General features: G+C 38.7%; 2 long non-coding RNA genes across 2 annotated transcripts in view; one reads left to right on the forward strand and one right to left on the reverse strand.

Moving 5' to 3' along the window:
• Positions 1-6,693, reverse strand: LOC144295982 (uncharacterized). Its single transcript, XR_013363127.1, has 3 exons — positions 6,620-6,693; positions 4,820-4,839; positions 1-819 (listed from the first exon to the last, which is right to left on the reverse strand). It is a non-coding gene; the product is annotated as an uncharacterized LOC144295982 (long non-coding RNA).
• The window catches only part of LOC144295981 (uncharacterized), a 25,876-nt gene continuing 12,424 nt past the window's right edge, over positions 6,632-20,083 (forward strand). Inside the window, exons 1-2 of the long non-coding RNA XR_013363126.1 lie at positions 6,632-6,849; positions 10,106-10,182. This is a non-coding gene — a long non-coding RNA (uncharacterized LOC144295981). The remainder of the gene's footprint in view (positions 6,850-10,105; positions 10,183-20,083) is intronic.

The following is a 20,083-nucleotide window of genomic DNA, read 5'->3' on the forward strand; positions in this document are numbered from 1 at the left end:
GTCTTTATTAGAACAGTTACATATAATATTTGCTCATTTTACTAAAATGATGACCAAAACAAACATTTGATAAGTTGTCCAGTCACATACCTACTTGTCTGTGTGACATAATGCCCATTCAAACTCTAACCTTTTACAAAGATTCCACTGTAATTCCTTGCTTCTTTTAGAGCCCAAAGCCCTGTACCTGTGTTCCTTTGTCCTATGCAATGGCTGCTTTGAACATCTGTGTCAATGTTTAAGTTAGTTGTCTCTTAGCTCCAAACCCATTGTAATACTCATCTTTGAGATACTCTGTGATACTTCACAAACTGTACTGCTTTGTGGGCTCCCTGTTGCACTCTTCATGTAGGCAGCACCAGAGGGAGACTGTGAGGCTGGAGAACAGAGAAAGGTTTGATCCTGTCTGCTCCTCTGCTGTTCCAGGGAGAAAGCTGTTCCCTCTGTGAGCTTTCCTTGTTTGCTTGAGGTTTCTGTAAACATCACACCAGCATGACATCTTCCTGTAACATCCAAGGTGCCTTCCTGTAGCATCAGCTGGATTCAGACTGCAGTTTTCCCAATGCTTGTGGAACCAGCCTCCTCATGCTCTCTCAGAGACACTGGCACCGACCTCCAGTATCCTGTCCAGGTTCTGCGTGGCACCTCTACAGGACTTTTCTTGTTCTCACAGCTACATGGATGATGGTTGCTTCCTACAGCTGCTACCACCATGGTCTCATTGAATTCCCCTTTTGCACTTTTAGTTCTCTCGTTAACAGCTCTTTATATTGAATGTTCTTTCAAATAACTGGTATGGTTTTGCCTTCTGGCTGGACCCTGATGGATACAGCAATTGAAGCTTTAAAAAAAATCATTGCCAGGGAACTCTCTCCTTTAAAGACAGCCACCAAAGGCCACCATTTTTTTCTAGACTAGGTCACATTTTTAAGCACTTAAACAAACAAGCAAAAAACCCAAGATTTTGAAACACATCAATAAATAAAATTGGCTCTCCCCTCATTTGGACTCAAAGAAGTAGAATTGAAATTTGTAAGGTACTCTACCTGTGACAGCCTTAAAACAGTTCTGTAGGCTAGTATTTCCATCTTATTTATTTTTTTAAAAGATTTTATTTGTTTATTCATGAGAGACACAGAGAATGAGAGAGAGAGAGAGAGAGAGAGAGAGAAAGGCAGAGATACAGGCAGAGGGAAAAACAGGCCCCATGCAGGGAGCCCAACGTGGGACTCAATCCAGGGTATCCAGGATCACACCCTGGGCCAAAGGTGGCGCTAAACCGCTGAGCCACCTGGGAAAAGTATTCCCATTTTATAGATAGAGTGACCTCGAGAAAAGACCATAAGCAAACCAGGATGACAACCAATAAGCGGCAGAGGTGAGACTTATTTATGCTCAGATCTAAACCCAAAGGCATACCATGTTGCCTCCACAAGCTAGATGGCATGGATCCATCTCTTCTCAAAGGAAAGGAAATGAATTAATTCAAACTGAATACATATGGTACAGTACTAGAACATAGGAAAGTGGGTCTTTAAAAAATGAAGAAAGCAGCATTCTTTGCCTCCAGAAAGCTCTCATTCTAGTGGAAAAGACAAGATAATGCCAATGTGGTCTTAATTAGTGCAACCCTAAGGAGTGGGGAAAATTGCAATGGGTAAGAACTGACCTTTCTTTTATGGTTGGTGTTATGAACAGTGATCCTTGAACAAACATGTCATTATTAGCTCTTCTTTAGCAGTCAGTAATTGACTCTGCTGTGGAATATCAAGAATGTGGAATGTGAGAGGGGAAGAAAAGAAAAAGAAAAAAAATTAAGAAAAGAAAGGAAACTGTATTTATTGGTTACCTAATATTTGCCAGACACTGTGCTCCATATTTTACATACATTGATTTATTCAATCCTCATGGCTACTCCATGAGGAGAAAATTATTATTATTCCCATTTTATGGATGTAAAAAGGGAAGCCCAGAGGAGTTAAGTAATTTGCCTAGTGTATGTAGCTATTCAGGGGGTAGGGTTAGGGTTTAAGTTCCTGTCTTGACTAAGGCCAGGGCCACAGGCCTGGAGACAAGATGTTGGAACTGAGAGATTTAGGAAATGATGCTTATCCTTGATGTTTCTGGCTCTCCATAAAGCAAAATGAAAGATAAGTTTATAAACAACTATCTTGTGCCTCATCTATGCGTCCAACACACTATTGAAGCTCACAAAGAAAGGAGATAGGAATTCCTTAGGGTAAGAAAATTAGATTCATTCTCTTGCTGACATTTGTGCTACCGTGTTAGGAGGGGGAGCCTATTCTGTTCTTCAGTGTTTTGGAGTGTAGATTAAGAAAGAATTTGCTGAAAATTTAAGCAAACAGGCATTTTTTTGGGCAATCGGAATTGTAATTCAGGAGACATAAAATCAGGAAGAAACCTAAACTGTCTGAGGAACACAGAGAGAAGCAAAGTAATAAAGGAAAAAGGTTAGAAGAGTAGTTCTCACTTAGGTCTGCTATGCAAAACAGAGATTGATATTAGATCAAGTGAGGTTGGTTGGGGTAATATGCAAATAAGGGATTGAAGCTTGTTAAACTGAACTGACCCCTTTCCAAGTGAAGAATGGGGATGATCCAATTGCCATAGTAAGGAGGAAGTCAAGTCCAGGCTGAGGGCTTGTGGCTGGCTTAAAAGCTCTAAAAGTTCATAGCTCTTCCAACAAGGATGTGCATAAATTCTTCTTCCCATATGGCCTCCTGACCCTATTTTTAAAAAGACTCTTAGTTGGGCTTGCTTGCTTCTTTTTGAAATCTCCTTTTACAATAGTGAATAGTATGTCTATCAATCTATGGTATGTCTGTCCCACTCTTACAACCTATCGTGAGTACACCCTGAATCCAAATATTGCTGCAAAACTTGTCTTCACTTCATCTGATTGCTGCTGCATGGACCAAGCCTATCTTGGAAGCAATGGTCACTCCTAATGCTTGCAGGGAATGTAAATACCAACAAATTTCTGTTGTTTATCTTGACTGCCTCTCGGAACATAATGCTGGTATCATGCTAAGTGATCCCCACCCTGCCAGAAGGGAAAGTAGGGAGGAATAAGGGGGATGAAGGTGCTAAAAACTCCACCTTCCAGTAGAAGCATTTAGATGAGGCAGGCCTATTGGTAAATAAGCAGTCTTCTGAACAAGTACATTCAAGGTCATATAGATACATATTCAAGGTATATAACAAGGGCTCCTTGGACCTCTTCCACCTAGTTGATTGACAATTACACTTCTTTGTTTCTCCTTCCTCCCTCCAAACAGTATATATGTTATGCCTAATTTATATTAAGAAGCCTAATTTATATTAAGAAACTGAATGATGGCCTGCTTTTAAGTTTCTTAATTTGTACAATAGCTGGAAATAACATGTCCACATGTTTGTTGAAACTTTTCATTAAGACAAGCACTCTGCTAGGTTCTGGAGACATAAGTTGACAGTCTGTTCCAGCCGGGTCTCAAATGATTGAAAAAAAAAGAGACACACTCTTACTGGCTCACCTAAAAAGTTGCATGCCAGCCACACATTACTTGGTCTAATCAGCTGTGGCCAAGCTAGAGGAGCCAACAAGAGAGTGCAGTCACATAGTACAGACTCTTTGCCTTTGTATTATGGTTTTTGGAAAACTCAGATGAAATTTAGATGAAAATTGAAGTGAAATTAGAGATAATTTTTCAATGCCAAAAAAGGCATCAAGAACTTGAACAGTGCAATGATCTCTAAAGAAATAGAATCTGGGGATCCCTGGGTGGCGCAGCGGTTTGGCGCCTGCCTTTGGCCCAGGGCGCGATCCTGGAGACCCGGGATCGAATCCCACGTCGGGCTCCCGGTGCATGGAGCCTGCTTCTCCCTCTGCCTGTGTCTCTGCCTCTCTCTCTCTCTGTGACTATCATAAAAAAAAAAAAAAAAAAAAAAGAAATAGAATCTGCAGATGGTTTAATAGGTAAGCTCTAACAAATATTCAAAGAACAGAGCTTGCAAATCTTAAACAAGTAATTCCAGAGAAGAGAAAAAGAGAGAACACTCCCTCAACTCATTTGATGAAACTTGAACAACCTTCATGACAAAAACAAGACAAAAATTCATGAATAAGGAACAATTATAGGTCAATCTCACCCATTAGCATAGACACAAATATCCTTAACAACATATTAGCAAATGGAATCCAGCAAAATGTAAAAAGCATTCTACATCATGCCAAGTTGCATTTATCTTAGGAATGCAAACTTGGTTTAACATTAGAAAATCTATTAATGTAATCATCACATCAATGGATTAAAGGAGAAAATGTGTATGATTATCTGGATAGATGATAGAAAATTCAGTACTTGAGTTGCTTGGGTGGCTCAGTCAATTAAGTGTCTGATTCAGCTCGGGTAATGATTGCAGGGTCCTGGGATGGAGCCCTGCATTGGGCTCCCTGCCCTGAGAGGAGCCTGCTTCTCCCTTTCCCTCTGTATTGATCAAAAGCTTATAAAACATATACCTGAATGCACATATCAACAATTTTCCTCTTAAACATCAAAAACAAGGTAAAAATGTTTAGCTATCTCTACAAACTTTCAGCAATGCAACAGACATCTTTGCCTCTGCAGTAAGAAAAGAAAAAGAAATAAAAAGTGTGAGGATTGGAAAGAAAGAAGCAAAGCTAAGTATTTGCAGATGATATGATCTTACACACAGAAAACTGAGAATATGGATGAATTATTAGAATTAATATGGAAGTTAAATGGAAAGAAAAAGAGATGTAAACATGCAGTCCTTCATTCTGATATCTACTCACCTTCAGGTATACTGCTAATTCTGAAGTTTTAAAAAAATGAAAAATTATAATCCAGTGTTAATTTTCTTTTTTTTTCAGTGTTAATTTTCAAGCTCCTCAAAAGATATGAATAACAGCCAATTGCTTCCATGAAGTGTTTAAACAGATGGAGCACAGAGCACTGTGTTGGGGCCCACCAAGCCCTGGACCATGCAGCCCCAGGCCATCTCTCTAGCTGCATCATAGTCCACTGCCCACTCTCCTGCCCTCCTCCATTCTGTTTACCTGACAGACCCAATGCCGTTGCCCCTGCAGAGAAAGTCCTTCCTCCCACTGCCCCTCTCCTTTTTTTTTTTTTTTTTTTTTAATTTTTTTCCACTGCCCCTCTCCTAAACTTCACTTGTACTGTCTTTCAGGTCTCAGCCAATATACTACTTCTGGAGGAGCCTTCCCTGAGCCCCACACTAGAGTATGCTCCTTTATAAACATCTACTATGCTTCCCTGCTCTCCCCCTTTCACATCACTGTTCCTGTTTGTTCAGTGTCTAATTCCCTCAGTAGACAGTCAACTCCACGAGGGCAGGGACTAGTTCTCCACTATGTCATAAGCACCTGCTAGAGGGCCTGACAAATATGGGAGGCTTACTATCTGAAGAAAGAATGGGAAATAGGGAGGAAGAAAAATCTCCTTTCTGCACTAAAGAAAGAAGAAAGAGAACTTGTATGTTGGGGGCTGGGTAGGCAGATGGTTGGGAGGTGAAGCTGGTGTGGAGTTTACTTTCTGGGGAAACATCCCCATCCCACAGTATTTTAGAATATTATTATTTCTGAAGTCCATGTTGCCCAGTAGCAGCTTCCCAGCAACAGACATAATGGGATCTTCTCTAGAAATTCCACTACTCTAATCTGTTATTACTGGTGAATTGCATTGCTGGAAAAAAGATTAGTAGGCAGAAATGTTAAAATTCCACCCCCCCCCAAAAAAAAAAACACATCTCAATGGTGTGTAACTATAGTTTGACATCATTCATTGGGCAGAAATTTGATTATAATGTGGGGGACCATTTGGTAAAATAGAAAGATTATGGAATATGGAATTAGAAGACCTGGATCCAAGTCTTAGTTCCTCAACTTAGGAACTCAGCCTCAGAATCATCATCTATAAGCCGGGATATTCTTACACACCTTATGTTACGACGATTAAGAAATATGTGTTAAATTGCAAGTCTTTTACAAAATCTAAAGGGCTATACAAATCATGACATTTATGCAATAACTTGAAAGACTTTGGCCTTTGGTTTACTGGAGACATTCTATTTTAAAATTATAAGAATTGATTGATAATGTGATACAATACAAATCCCCTATTAAATAAATTCTGGTACCAAAACAAGCCATATTTCCTTGTATTACATTGTTAGAGTGATGATAGCAATCACATATTTACCAGAATTGTTAAGCAAACATAGGATTTTGAGCTTTTTAATCACTCCATGGGAGCCTACCCTAGGGGCCTACTTCTTTCCTGGAAAAGCAGACACTGAGGAATCTGTAGTGTGGACAGCTTCAGAATACACTTTGTAGTCCATTTCTCTGTAGCTTACTGGGTAACAGGCCAAAGAGCTTAAGGGAATCTGATGGGCCAGAGGGTAGAGTAGATAGCAAGTAAATGGAGAAAAATGCCCTGTGTATTTCCCTCCTCTCCAGTAAGACCACTGCTGGCTCTCTGGTGACATCTTCAGACTAATGAGAGAATGAGAACTGGAAGCTTTAGGGAAAGACACGTCTAGGGCCAAAATCAACTAGATTTCTAAAGCCCACCATATTGTGTACATGAATCTCCTGGGTGTTTTGTTCAAACCTGGATGCTCATTCAGTTGATCTGGGGCAGGACCCAAGATTCTGCAGGTCTGTCTCCCTGGTAACGCCACGATGCTGATTGGCCACAACCACATGTCAAGTAGCAAGGCTCCAAGCAACTTTCAGAGTATTGAATGACAGGGGATGAAAGGGTACTAGAGGTCATCTTGTTCAACCTCCTTATTTTACAGGTGAGGAAGCTGAGAACAGAGAGACAAGGTGGGCAGCGCCACAAATGTGAAAATGTAAGATGTTTCAGTTCTCTAAACCTGGCTCTCTTGTCTGTACCAGCAAATTCTGTGAGCTGAGAAAGGCTTTCCAGCTCTAATATTTAATGACGATATCACTTGCCCAGAGCTACACCACTTAGACATGAAAATGGCTGTTTTGCGCAACGGATGCTTTTTCCCCATTTCTCTTTGACGTGCTGCTGGCTGGGGTAGTAACCAGTTCTAGATGAGGTAAAAGATGCTCCTGGTTCCAAATGAAATTGATGCTTCCCAGATGGTAAGAGCCCAGTCCAGATTGCTGAAGGGGAGTCAAGGTCAGAAATCACCATAGGTTCTTCCTGCTGTCATCTGACCACAACAACAAAGAAAGGCCAACTCCCAAAATAGTCACTGTAGCATATCATCCACCAGGTCCAGCAGGGTTGCCTCAAGCCTGACCCTTAACATTAGCCAGAGTATTCTCTTCTCCAGGTTTTGTGGATGCCCCAACCGATGTCACAATTGCTCCCTCTAGCCTTGCAATTGAGGAAATAAACAGGACTATTGATTTTTAATTCAAGGACATTTAGAAACAAATTCAGCTAAGTCTCAACTGTATTAGGTGTAATTGGTCCAAGTTTTGGAATGAATTACCTTGAAAAAGCAGCTGACACTGCACTTTATAATCCAGGACCTTGGAATGGTTTACCCCCAGACCACAATTAATTGGCAAAATATGGGAAATAAGCACTGACTCATGGAGTTCATTAACATTATCATTTAAAGTAATGGTTAAGCTATCTGAATTCGGAAATGCAGAAATTGACACTTGTGTGTACCATCTGGCAAGGGTAATGGAAATTTCCATGAATCTGCCACATATTAGACATGTGTCCTTGGGCAAGAAGCTCTTTAGCCACTCTGGGACTCGAATGTCTACATTTGTGAGGTGAAGGGGTTGTATTATATGATCTCTCAGTTCCCTTCCAGCCCCAATATTTTATGACCTCAAAACCTGCAAGAGACAATTCACAGTATCTACACAAGAAAAATGTTGCTGGTAAGAATATACTTGTACCTTAATGTTGTACACGGAACTGTCTGTTCTTCTCAGGAGCTATCTACACAGCTAGTTGCCTGTCATCTGGGATCTTGATCATATGTAGCTGTTTCTTCAGCAAATAATGAGACAGAGAAACTGAAGGGGTCCCATGAAAAAACTGGTCTTTTGCTCCTTTTCCTGCTTCTGTTCTTGCTGGGATCTGCACCCCTGCCCTACACATAGCTTATCATATCGATAATGTATGTCCTCCTTGTAGAGATCAAGGAGTTAATGACTTCTTTGGAGTCTTCCAGCCCAATAGATATCATCTAAGGAGTGACTGGGTGAGGTCTTCACATACTTTTTCCACCTTGACCCAAGATCCCCGGCTCCTGGGCATAAGTGACTTGGGAGGCGGTGGGGTTGGGATGGACATTTGAGCATTTCACCTTGTTCTGACCAGTTTCTGGATGACTGAGATGACACATGCACTGGAGCACAATCATCATCAGTAAAAACCCCAGGCCCCAAACAAAGATGAGACTCACTCTCTTTTTCCTTTCTGCATCTCCCAGATGCTCTCTATGTATCTGCTCTCTATATATCTTCAATAAGCTCTGCTTTCACTTCTTGCTGACTCGTGTTTGATTTCTATCCCGAGCATAGCTGAGGACCCTCTTGACCCATCCTGTGGGACCCCCTATGGATCCTCAGACTTGTCCTGCCTGCATCAGTGGCATCGTGTTTGGCACATAGCAGGAACTCATATGTGTTTAGTAAATGAATGAAAAGAATCAAGTCTTAATTTAGAAATTCTAAAATTTTGGCAAAGTATAAGAACACAATTTCCTTGATCTACTTCCAGTTGCTGTCCTCTCGCTCCTCTTCAAAACCAAATCTCAAAAGATGACCTGCTTCAATGATATAATAGTGATACATAGTGGCAGATGGTAGCTACACTTGTGGTGAGCATAGCATAATGTATAGAGAAGTTGAATTGCTATGGTATACACCTGAAACTAATGTACTATTGTGTACCACTATACTCAAATTAAAAAAAAAATTATTTAAAAAAAATTTTTAAATTAAAATTAAAAAATTAAAATTTTTTTTAAAAAATGCTAACTCCATTTCCTCACTTCCTACTCCCTTTCTCATCATTTATCCCTTTAGGGACACTGAAATAGTCTGAAGCTTATCAGTGACTTCCAAGTTGGTATGATATTATGAAATATGCAAACTTGGTGTTGGTCTCTGGTTCCTGGGACAGAGCTCTCAAAGTGCTTGTGATTTCCTGAGTGATAAGGACAAGAAGAGGAGTCTTTAGATACTCATAATAAGTCCCTTTCAACTATACTTGTATACGCTAATGAGGTGACTCTTAGAAAATGAGGACTGGTTACCAGAGGAACTAACCATTTGATGTGAGGGTTGGAACTTTTAACCCCACTCTGATCTCTGGAGAGGGGCAGAGGAGGTGGGGACTGAATCGACCATTAATGGCCAATGATTTAATCAATCATGCCTAATAATGGAACTTGCATAAAAATCCTAAACATGGGATTGGGAGAGCTTCTGGGTTGGAGGTCCTGGAAGGTCATCATGCCTGGCAAGACCATGGAGGCTCCATGCCTCTTCACTATATCTTAATCCATGCATCTCTTCCACTCAGGCTGCTCCTGAGTTTTATGCTTTAGAATAAACTGGTGATCATAAATGAAGTGTTTCCTTGAGTCCTGTTAGCCATTCTAGAAAATGATCAGTCCAAAGGAGAGACTCATGGGAAGCCCAGATATGTAGCCAGTTGGCTAGAAATATAGGAGATCCAGACTTATGATTGGCATTTTGTGGGGCAGTCTTCTAGGACTGAGCCCCTCACCTGTGGTGTCTGTGTTAACTCCCAATAGTTAGCAGAATTGAATTAAATTGCAGGACATCCAGTTGGTGTCTACAAAGAATTGAAGAAATGGGTGGTGTGAAAAACTCACACATTTGGTGTCAGAAGGGTTGTGAGTAGAGTTGGTGAACCAAATGGGCCTTTTGCCGTGTTTATAATGCATGATCACTCACCAGCACTCAGCTCTGTTGTTTACCATCTTCCTTTTGTATCATGCTCACCTGGCTTCCTTCACACCACACTTACATTTCAGGTTTCCCCCAACTTCTGTGACTGCTTATCTTCACTCTCCTTTGTAGGCTCACCTTTTCCCCCTGGCCACTAAGTGCTGGAATTCCTCAAGACTCAGTTCTATAAGCACTCCTTGGACTTTCAGGTATCTATATGCCCCTGACTCCATAATGAGTATCTTCAGACCAGACATCTCCCCTGAACCTCAAGCTTATATTTCCAATGGCTTACATTATTATCACCCATATATCACAAAGTTGGCCTATTCATCAATAAGAAAACAACCTGATTAAAAATTAGGCAAAAGATTTGAACAGACACTTCAGCAAAGAAGATATACACATAGGTATAAATGCATAAACGCACATTCAGTGCCATAAAAACCACCCCAAGGCACATCCATTAGAATGGCCACATTTTTATAAAGCAAAAAATGACATTACCAAGTAGTGATGAAGATGTGGTGTAGCTAGAACTCTCATACTTCACTAGTTGGGATACAAAATGGTGCAGCCATTTTAGAAAATAGCTTAGCAGTTTTTGTTTAAATATTTTATCTTCTTGGGGATCCCTGGGTGGCTCAGCAGTTCAGCATCTGCCTTCAGCCCAGGGCGTGATCCTGGAGATCCGGGATCAAGTCCCATGTCAGGCTCCCTGCGTGGAGCCTGCTTCTCCCTCTGACTGTGTCTCTGCCTCTCTCTGCCTCTCTCTCCCTCTCTCTGTGTATCTCATGAATAAATAAATAAAATATTAAAAATAAATATTTTATTTATTTATTCATGAAAGAAAGACACACAGAGAGAGAGGTAGAGACACAGGCAGAGGGAGGAGAAACAGGCTCCATGCAGGGAGCCTGATGTGGGACTCGATCCCAGGACCCTGGGGTCACAGCTTGAGCCAAAGGCAGACGCTCAGCCATGAGCCACCCAGGCATCCCTAGCTTAGCAGTATTTTTATAGTTAAACATACACAAGGCAACGACCCCAATTCTGGACATTTATTCTAGAAAAATGAAAACCTATGTTCACATTGGTGATGTACATGAATCTTTCTTGCAGTATTATTCATAAATGCCCTAAACTGGAAACCCAAATGTCCTTCAATGGGTGAGTGACTAAACAAATTGTGGTGTACCCATATAGTGCAATACTACTCATGATTTTTTTTTTAGGGGCACCTAGGTGACTCATATGGTTAAACATCCAACTCTTGATCTCAGATCGTGATCACAGGTCGTGAGTTCAAGCCTTGCATTGGGTTCCATGCTGAGTATAGATCTTATATTTTAAAAAAGGAATTTTTAAAATTGAAATATTGATAAACACAACACCACAGATGGATCTCAAATACTAGTTATGCTAACTGAAAGAAGTCAGACCCAAAAGATTATATACTGTATGATTCCAATTATCTGATATTCTTGAAAAGGTAAAATTAAAAGGCCCAAGACTATATCAGATTGCCAGGTTGTGGGAGTAAGAAAGAGTTGACTACAAAAGTCAGCATGTGAGAATTTTTGGAGATGAAATTGGTACGTATCCTGATAATAGTGGTTATGTGAATCAATGCATTTGCCAAGATTCATAGAAAAGTATATTCTTTGCCTACCCCCAAAAAATCCCTGAACTTTACTGTATGTCAGTTTTTAAAAATTATGATATAGTATGTCCAAAACTGAATCTAGGATCTACAACTATGCATGACCACCATCACACAATGGCCCTCTGCCATTCAGTTCTCTCTAAGGCAGTGAACATCACACCATTGTTCAGTTGGAATGCTAACAGCTCTCTCTCTAAATAAATGAATAAATAAACCTGTTTAATCGAGGATAACTCACTTGGGGCACCTGAGTGGCTCAGTCGGTTAAGCGTCTGCCTTCAGGTCATAATCTCAGAGTCCTGGGATTGAGCCCTGCATTAGGGAACAGAAGGAGGCTGCTTCTCCCTCTCCCTCTGCCTCTCCCTTACTCCCAAGCTCATGCTCTCTCTCTCTCAAATAAATAATTTTTAAAATTTAATTTCATTTTTAAAAAGATTTTATTTATTCATTCATGAGAGGCACAGAGAGGCAGAGACACAGAGGAGAAAAAGGCTCCATGCTCAGAGCCCAATGTGGGACTCAATCCCAGGCCCCCAAGATCATGACCTGAGCTGCAGGCAGATAGATGCTCAACCACGGAGCAACCCAGGTCCCCCCATATTTTTTTTTAAAAAAAAGGATAAATCACTTGAATAACCAGGCTTTCTTAAACTACCAATCATTTGTAGTCAATCAGTGATTAATCATCATGATTATCATCATCAATAAAAATAAACCCTTATATTTGCATAGTATAACCTAATTTAAGGCAGCTTTATGTATTATTTAATTTTGCTTTCATAATTGCCCTGTGAGGTTCTTAAGGCAGTTATGATCTCCATTATGTAAAGAAGCTGAGGCACAGCAAGTTTAGGTAAATTCCCTAAAGTTACATAATTAGTGCTATGGTCTGAATTTTTTTGTGTGCTCCACTGCCCTGCCCAAATTCACATGTTGAAATCATAAAGTCCAATGTGATGGCATTAGAAGGTAGGGCCTTTGGGAAGTGACTAGGCTATGAGGGTGGAGACCTCACAAATGGGATAAGTATTCTTATAAAACAGACTCCTCAGAGATCCCCAGACCCTTCCACTATGTGAGTACACAATGAGAAGTCTGCACCCCTGAAGAAGGCTGGCACCCTGGTCTTGAACATCCAGCCTCCAGAACTGTGAGAAATAAAGTTTTGTTATTTATAAGGTACCCAGTCTGTGTTATAGCAGTCTGAATGAACTGAGACAGTTGGTAAGTAACAAAATTAGAATAAAACATTTGCGGCTTCTAGTCTAATACCCTGTCTCAGTGAACTGTAGATAAATGTTTTCATGTGCAAGTAACACCTTGATAGCTGACATTGAAAATACCTTTTCATAGTGGAGACGTGAAAAGAATTGAAAAGAATTGTCTCCAGGTTATTTTCATCAACAGGAGTATTACACTGTTAACTGACTCTTTGCCTTCCAATTTATGCCACATGAAAGAAATCCAGGAGAACTAAAAAGTGATAATGTGTTCCACTCAAGGAGATATTTTTTTAATAGCTAAAATGAAGGAGCTGCAAGAGAAAAAGTCAGACCAAACAACTATATTAGAGAAACTAAGGAAATTTTGACAACAAAATCTGCAATACTATGTACAAACCACTTCTGACACAAAATTGACGAAAAGTGCATAGAAATTTGACTTCAAGATAGGATTTATTACTCATTAGAATGATGTAAACCAGCATATCCTTCAGCTTATTTAAGGTTCTGAAAAGTAAAGAAATCTATTTCATTTTATTTTGCCCATTACTCCCCAAACTTAAAAAAAAAAAGGGCCTGTTTTGCCAGTCTCTGCCTTTGGTTGGACTGTTTTAATCCTTTTACATGTAATGTAATAGCTAATAAGACAATATTTATGCCTGCCATTTTGCTATATTTGCTTTCTGTATCTTATATCTTTTGTTTCTCTATTCTTCTATTGCTGCCTTTTTCTTTAATATTTTCTAATATACTATTTTAATTCCCTTTTTTGTTAATTCCCTTTAAAAATGTTTATATTTTAAAAGTTGATTAGTGGTTGCTCTGGAAATTATAAGTAACATCTCAATTTATAACAATCTAGTTTGAATTAATACCAACTTAATTTCAGTATTACACAAAAACTTTGCTCCTCTACAGTCCATTTCCTCCACTTTCCTTAGTATTGTTATTGTCACCATACAGATTATATTTTTATACATTGTGTGCTCATCACTAAAAATTTATAATTATAGTTGACCCTTGAACAACATGAGTTTGAACTGCATGGGTCCACTTATATGTAGATTTTTTTCTATAAATTTGATACAGTACTGTAAATACATTTTCTCCTCCTTATGATTTTTTATAAAGATTTATTTATTTATTTGAGAGAGAGTGCAAGCAGGCGGAGGGGCAGAGGGAGAGAGAAAGAGAATCCTCAAGCAGACCCCCTACTTAGTGCAGGGCCCAACACAGGCTTGATCCCAGAATCTTGATTTCATGACCTGAGCCAAAATTAGGAGTCAGACATTTAACCTACTGAGCTACCTTGGCACCCCTTCCTTATGATTATCTCAATAACATTTTCTTTCCTCTAGCTTACTTTATTGTAAGAACACAGTGTACAATACATATACAAAATATATGTTAACACATTATCAGCAAGGCTTCTAGTCAACAGTAGGCTTATTAGTAGTGAAGTTTTGGAGGAGTCAAAGTTACACGTGAATTTTCAACTGCACCCCTAGCCCCCACACTATTCAAGGGCCAACTACATTGCTTTATACAATTGTTTTAAATCAGATAAAAGAAAGAGAGGCTTATGAACAAAAGCTATGTTATATTTACCTATGCAGTTGTATTTACCAATGTTCTTTATTCAAATTACTCTCTGGTGGCTTTTCATTTCAGCCTGAAGGACTCACTTCTTTTAGTATTTCTTAAAGAACACATTTGTTCGCTTCCTGTTTTCATTCTTTTTATAACTTCTATCTTTTTTATTAATGTCCATTATTTGTTGGGCATTTTATCATATTCTCCTTTAGTTCTTTAAACAGTTGTCTTTAGTTCTTTTAAAAATATTTATAATAGCTGATTTAAAGTCTTTGTCCAGTAATTCCAACATCTGGTATTCCTCAGGGTTACTGTTGCCTGCTATTTTTTTCCCTGTGTATGAACTACATTTTCCTATTTCTTTGCTATTCCTCACAATTTTTTGTTGTTGAAAATGGGACATGTAAGTAATATATTGTGATAACCCTGGAAATCGATGTTGGCCTAAATAAGGAGGTAAACTGAGGCAAACTCAAAAAGATTAGTTTATACAGGGGCTGCAGAGGAATTGCAATTCATAACAGGTGAATTGTAGCAAGCTATAACTGAGTCTACTAAGGCTTTGAGATAGGTTGTATTTATAGACAGGGAATATAAAGGAACATTCCACTTACAGTCAGCTAAAAATCAAAAACAAATGAAGACCATCCTTGAAAATTTCCCAAGCAGCCAGAATCAGTCCAAACACAAAACTCAGTTCAGCCCGTTTTGGGAGATTAATCTGACCTGGGTCATCTACCACTCATGCCTTTGGAACTTCCCAAGGTTGATATATGATATAAGACAACCTTTTTTTTTTTTTTTTTCTAAGACTTTATTTCTTTATTTGAGAGAGAGAGAGAGCATGAGCAGGGGGGAGGGGCAGGGTAAGAGGGAGAAGCAGACTCTATTGAGGAGGGAACCTGACTCAGGGCTCAATCCCAGGACTATAAGATCATGACCTGAGCTGAAGGCAGATATTTAATTGACTGAGCCACCCAGGCACCCCAATTTAAGATAACTTCTGATTGCCGTCTCATTATCCAAAAAAATTCCAACACTATCAGTTTTCTGTAAATCAGGCATTTACAGTAAATCAATATCTTAATCCTTAACTTTTGTCTTTCTGAGGGCACATGAGTGAGATTCTCCACTTTATATTTGTTAGTTTTATTTTAAATTGAAACTCTTTCACAAGATCCCCCCTCCTTACATTCCACAGGGTTCTTTGTTGTTGCTGTTTGTTGTATTGGTTTGTTTAGTGACTTTCCTAAGTGATATCTGTAAAGTCTGCAGTCAGTGTGTAGCCACCAAAGTAGATTATCTTAGTGGTCAGCTAATGAAGGATAGTGATTTCCTTAAATACCTTGAACCAATGAGTTCATTCGGGAAATGCCTTCAGTGATCTAGCAAGCAGTTTGCAACACTGCCTTGGCCTTCACTCCCTGCTTGCATGAAGCTTCAGGGTCAAGCAGAGGTGAGAGATTACAACCTTCATGGGAGTTTCCTGAACATGTTCACAGTCCTACAAATATATGTGGCTTTCTAGATTCCCAGGAATGTGTCAGAGCTTTTCAAAGCCCCTATGAAAATTTCATCTCCCAGCTTTTCTTTTTACAATTTTTGGTCAGCTGCTTGTTTGCCCCAACTCTTAGTGCTGCCAAAACCAGCTGTGATGTTAAGCAATTGCCACTAATTGTTTTCAACAAATGCCCTAGGGAAAAGGCTGATCACACTGAGCAAACTCTGAGTCAGATCAAATAAAGAGAAGCCCTGCAAATGAGTGTTTCCAGGGAACTTCCAGTCAGGTCAAATAGTGACAATGCTCTGGGAATGGGACTTTCAGGGGAACTTAAACATATTTTCCCCTTTAGTGGTTGCTAGCCTGCTGATTCATGGATACCATTATTGTGAGGTTGTTGGTTTTCAGGGCTACCATAGAGCTGAGGAGAAGGGAATGGGATAGGGTAAGTTAAAGTGCTACACAGTTCACTCTTTTTACTAAGATTCAGCTGTCTTTGTTTTTTTAATAAAAGCTCTTCAGCCTGTTGCAAATCTTCAATATTCAGAGTTATGAAAAAGTTGATTTTGGCAATTTTTCTCAATTTTCATGGCTTTATGGAGGAGTAGGTTTTTGTAGATCATTATAGAAGTTGGACTCTTCAAACTTTTTTTAAAAGTAGAACTCTTTATGCAACATTTATTAATATCCTATTAATAGTATAATATATAATATTATTAATTGTATTAGCTAAGACTAAATGACTGGATATGAAAAAGCCAGGCACACATGCACTGGCTTTTTATTTGAAGGTAGTGCACCACCGTAATAATAAGATATTATTATTATTACCATTTTCAAACAAAGAATGAAGGATATACAGGTTAGATCAATTGTTCAAAATCACAAAAGCTAATAAGTGGCCTTGAAGAAGCAAACTGTTATGTTACAGAGAGGGCCATGTGCAGGGAATGACAGGGTAGCCTATAGAAGCTGAGGACTTCAGTCCTACAATTACAAGGAACTCAATACTGCCAACAAGTGAACTTAGATGAGGATCTCAACCTCAGATAAGATCCCAGCCCTGCCCAACATCTTCACTGCAGCTTTGTGAGATCCTAAACAGAGTATCTAGTTAAGCCATGCCTAGACTCCTGATCCATAGAAAATATGAAATAATAAGTGTAGGTTTTTGTAGGTAAAGATAACAACTTTATTGGTATACAAGCCACATATCCTACAATTCACCCATTCAAAGTATATAATTCAATAGTTTGTATTCAAGCACTATGAAACCATCACCACAATCAATTTTATAATATGTTGACCACTCCCAAAAGAAACTTCATATCTTTTAAGAGTCAGTTGTCATTCTCCCATTCCCCCAGCCCTAGGGAAACCATTAATCTACTTCCTGTCTCTACAAATTTGCCCATTCTTTTCATTTCATATAAATGGAATCATATAATATGTGGTCTCTTGCAACTAGCTTCCTTTATTTAGCATAACATTTCAAGGTTTATTCATGTTATGGCATGGATGAATACCTAACTTTTTTAAATTAATGAATAATTTTCCATTGTATAGATATACTACATTTGGTTATCTATTCTTCAGTTGATGGATATTTGGGTTGTTTCTACCTTTTAGCTGTTATAAATAGTACTGCTGTGAACATTCATGCCCAGGTTTTTGTGTGGATGTATGTTTTTATTTCTCTTGGGAACATATGCATGAGGAGAACTACTGTGTCATATGGTAACTCTGTGATTAAACTGTTGAGGAACTGTCAAACTGTTTTCTAAGACAGCTGTGCCATTTTACATTTCTACCAAGAGCTCTGATTCTCTGTATCCTTGCCAATATGTAGCTGGGGTGCTGGAAAAATTCTGATGGTCTGCCCCTCCCAGGGAGATCCATATATCCCTTAAGTGAAAACTAGGAGAAGAGGGAGCCCTGTGTTCTTGGTTTTACCTGCCTGGAATGGAGTTTCTGTCACATTGGGCTGGGGCTTAGGAGGGAAGCAATGAGTCATTGCTCAAATGCTCTCACTGTTCTACCAAGTTTTACTAGATTTTCTTGAATAAATATTTCTTTATTTGTTATACTCTTAAGGACAATTTCCTGAGGCTTTAAATATTAGATTTGAAGAATAATTTTCACTAGTTATGCTTGTTTTGCTGGAGACTGTGTAACTCTTCATGCTGTCATTCCATAAGTTGAAATCTAAAGGTTTGTTGTTTAAAGCTGCTAGGATTGAGGTAATTTATTATGTAGCATGGAAAACTATTATACAAGGAACTAGTGCTGTACAAAATTTTGAAAATTTATTTTGAAAAGCACGGATATAGGCTAATCAAGCATTGGAGTAAATTGAGAAATAGAGTAAGATGAGAATGATGATAGTTAATGATTAATGGAAAATATATAGACTATACCTATTTCAACAGGAAATGCAATTTATATAGGATTTTAAAAGGAAGAGGATATTTATCTCATTTGATAAAGTATGCATGGTCAAAGCATTATCACCACCTCATGCCAGTACATATTAATTACAGGAAAATACATTTCAGAAGGTTAAGCAAGCCAGCAGATTCCACACTATGGAATTTTACTGACCAGCTACTTTTCCCTCCAAATTGGGAGACTGTTATATATATTGCCTATTTTTAATATTTGTCATATAAGGACATCTTTGAAAAACCATCTATACAAACTGCCACAATTTTAGATCTAAGAGGGCATTTAAGCATCAATAAAGAAAGAAGGTAATAATCTCAGGATTATGAAGCAAAATCTTATAAATTGAATGCATTTAGCCTTCTAAAATATCATTTATTTCCCTAATTTTACTCCTTTTATGGTACACATGTAGGAAATTTGTTATAGACAGATTGGAAAATTGGCATTTTGGCACCATCAAAATCTGTAAGCTAAACAAATAAAAATGGCAAACTTTGTTTCCACAAGTTACCCCTCTCCCATTTGTACATTTTGGATGAAGCCAAGACTTAACTCCAATCAATATATAAAAACCAAAATACTGTGTGCCTCGGTGGTTCAGCCAGTGAAGCCTCTACCTCCAGCTTGGGTCCAGATCCCAGAGTCCTGAGATCAAGTGTCATGTAGGGCTCTCTGCTCAGTGGGGAGTCTACTTATCCCTCTCCCTCTGACCCTCCCCCCTCACTCATGCTCTCTCACTCCCTCTCTCTCAAAGAAATAAATAAAATCTTAAAAAAAATACTGACTGAATATTCACTTTACCAAAATATTTAACAACTCTTTTCTAAATACATGGCCATCATACTATATTTACATTTTTTATATTCAAGTACTTGTCAAAGAAACTTAGAGAATAGAGGGATTGAAAGATGACAGTATAAGAGTGACATTCAACCATAAATAGAGATTAAAAATTTTTGAAATTATAAGGTATTAAATGGGAATCAGGATTGAGTATGAAACACTAGATTTAACACAACAATTTTCAGGAATATAGCGATTTTGTAAAATTCAGGAATACTTATGTTCATTATTTACATAATTTATGGTTAAATCCCAGGATACTTTTCTCTTAGCATAATATATCTCTGAGAAATTTTCCTGTACTTAAAGAGCAGTACAGCTGCTCTGGGCCTCATCCAACTTAGGCTAATATCTCTATAATTCTTTATACAGCTAATAAAGTCTCTGGAGCCTTCTTACTGAGATTAAATGCTAGGAAAGGCCTTGCCAAAGCCACTTAGCAAAGGACTGGCATTGTAGGTTTCCAGTAACTGAGTGGCCACAGGCAGTCATAGCAAAGATCAGAATCAAATTCTGTGGAAAATATGTCACATTTGAAAAAAGAAGTCGGCATTCATTTCTGGCATTGTGGATTCTGTGGTCAAGGCATCCCCTACACAGTGTTTGCTGGAGGTAAATGGAATGTATAACTGGTGCCTCTTTTTCCATTTTTAATTCCATGTTGCTTCTCCGGAGAATTATGAGTTATTTTTCTCTTCCTTTTTCCCTTTCACAAGAGAAATCAGGTAATCCACTCATCCCACAAATTATTTGGAAGATGAGAAATAACCTGGGGCAAAGCAAAATATCTTCCAAAACAAACAATGTAAGTGTCTTTCTCTGCCCTTTCTCAGAATATA

Source organism: Canis aureus, chromosome 24 (genome assembly GCF_053574225.1).
Source record: "Canis aureus isolate CA01 chromosome 24, VMU_Caureus_v.1.0, whole genome shotgun sequence".
NCBI classification, from domain to species: Eukaryota; Metazoa; Chordata; class Mammalia; order Carnivora; family Canidae; genus Canis; species Canis aureus.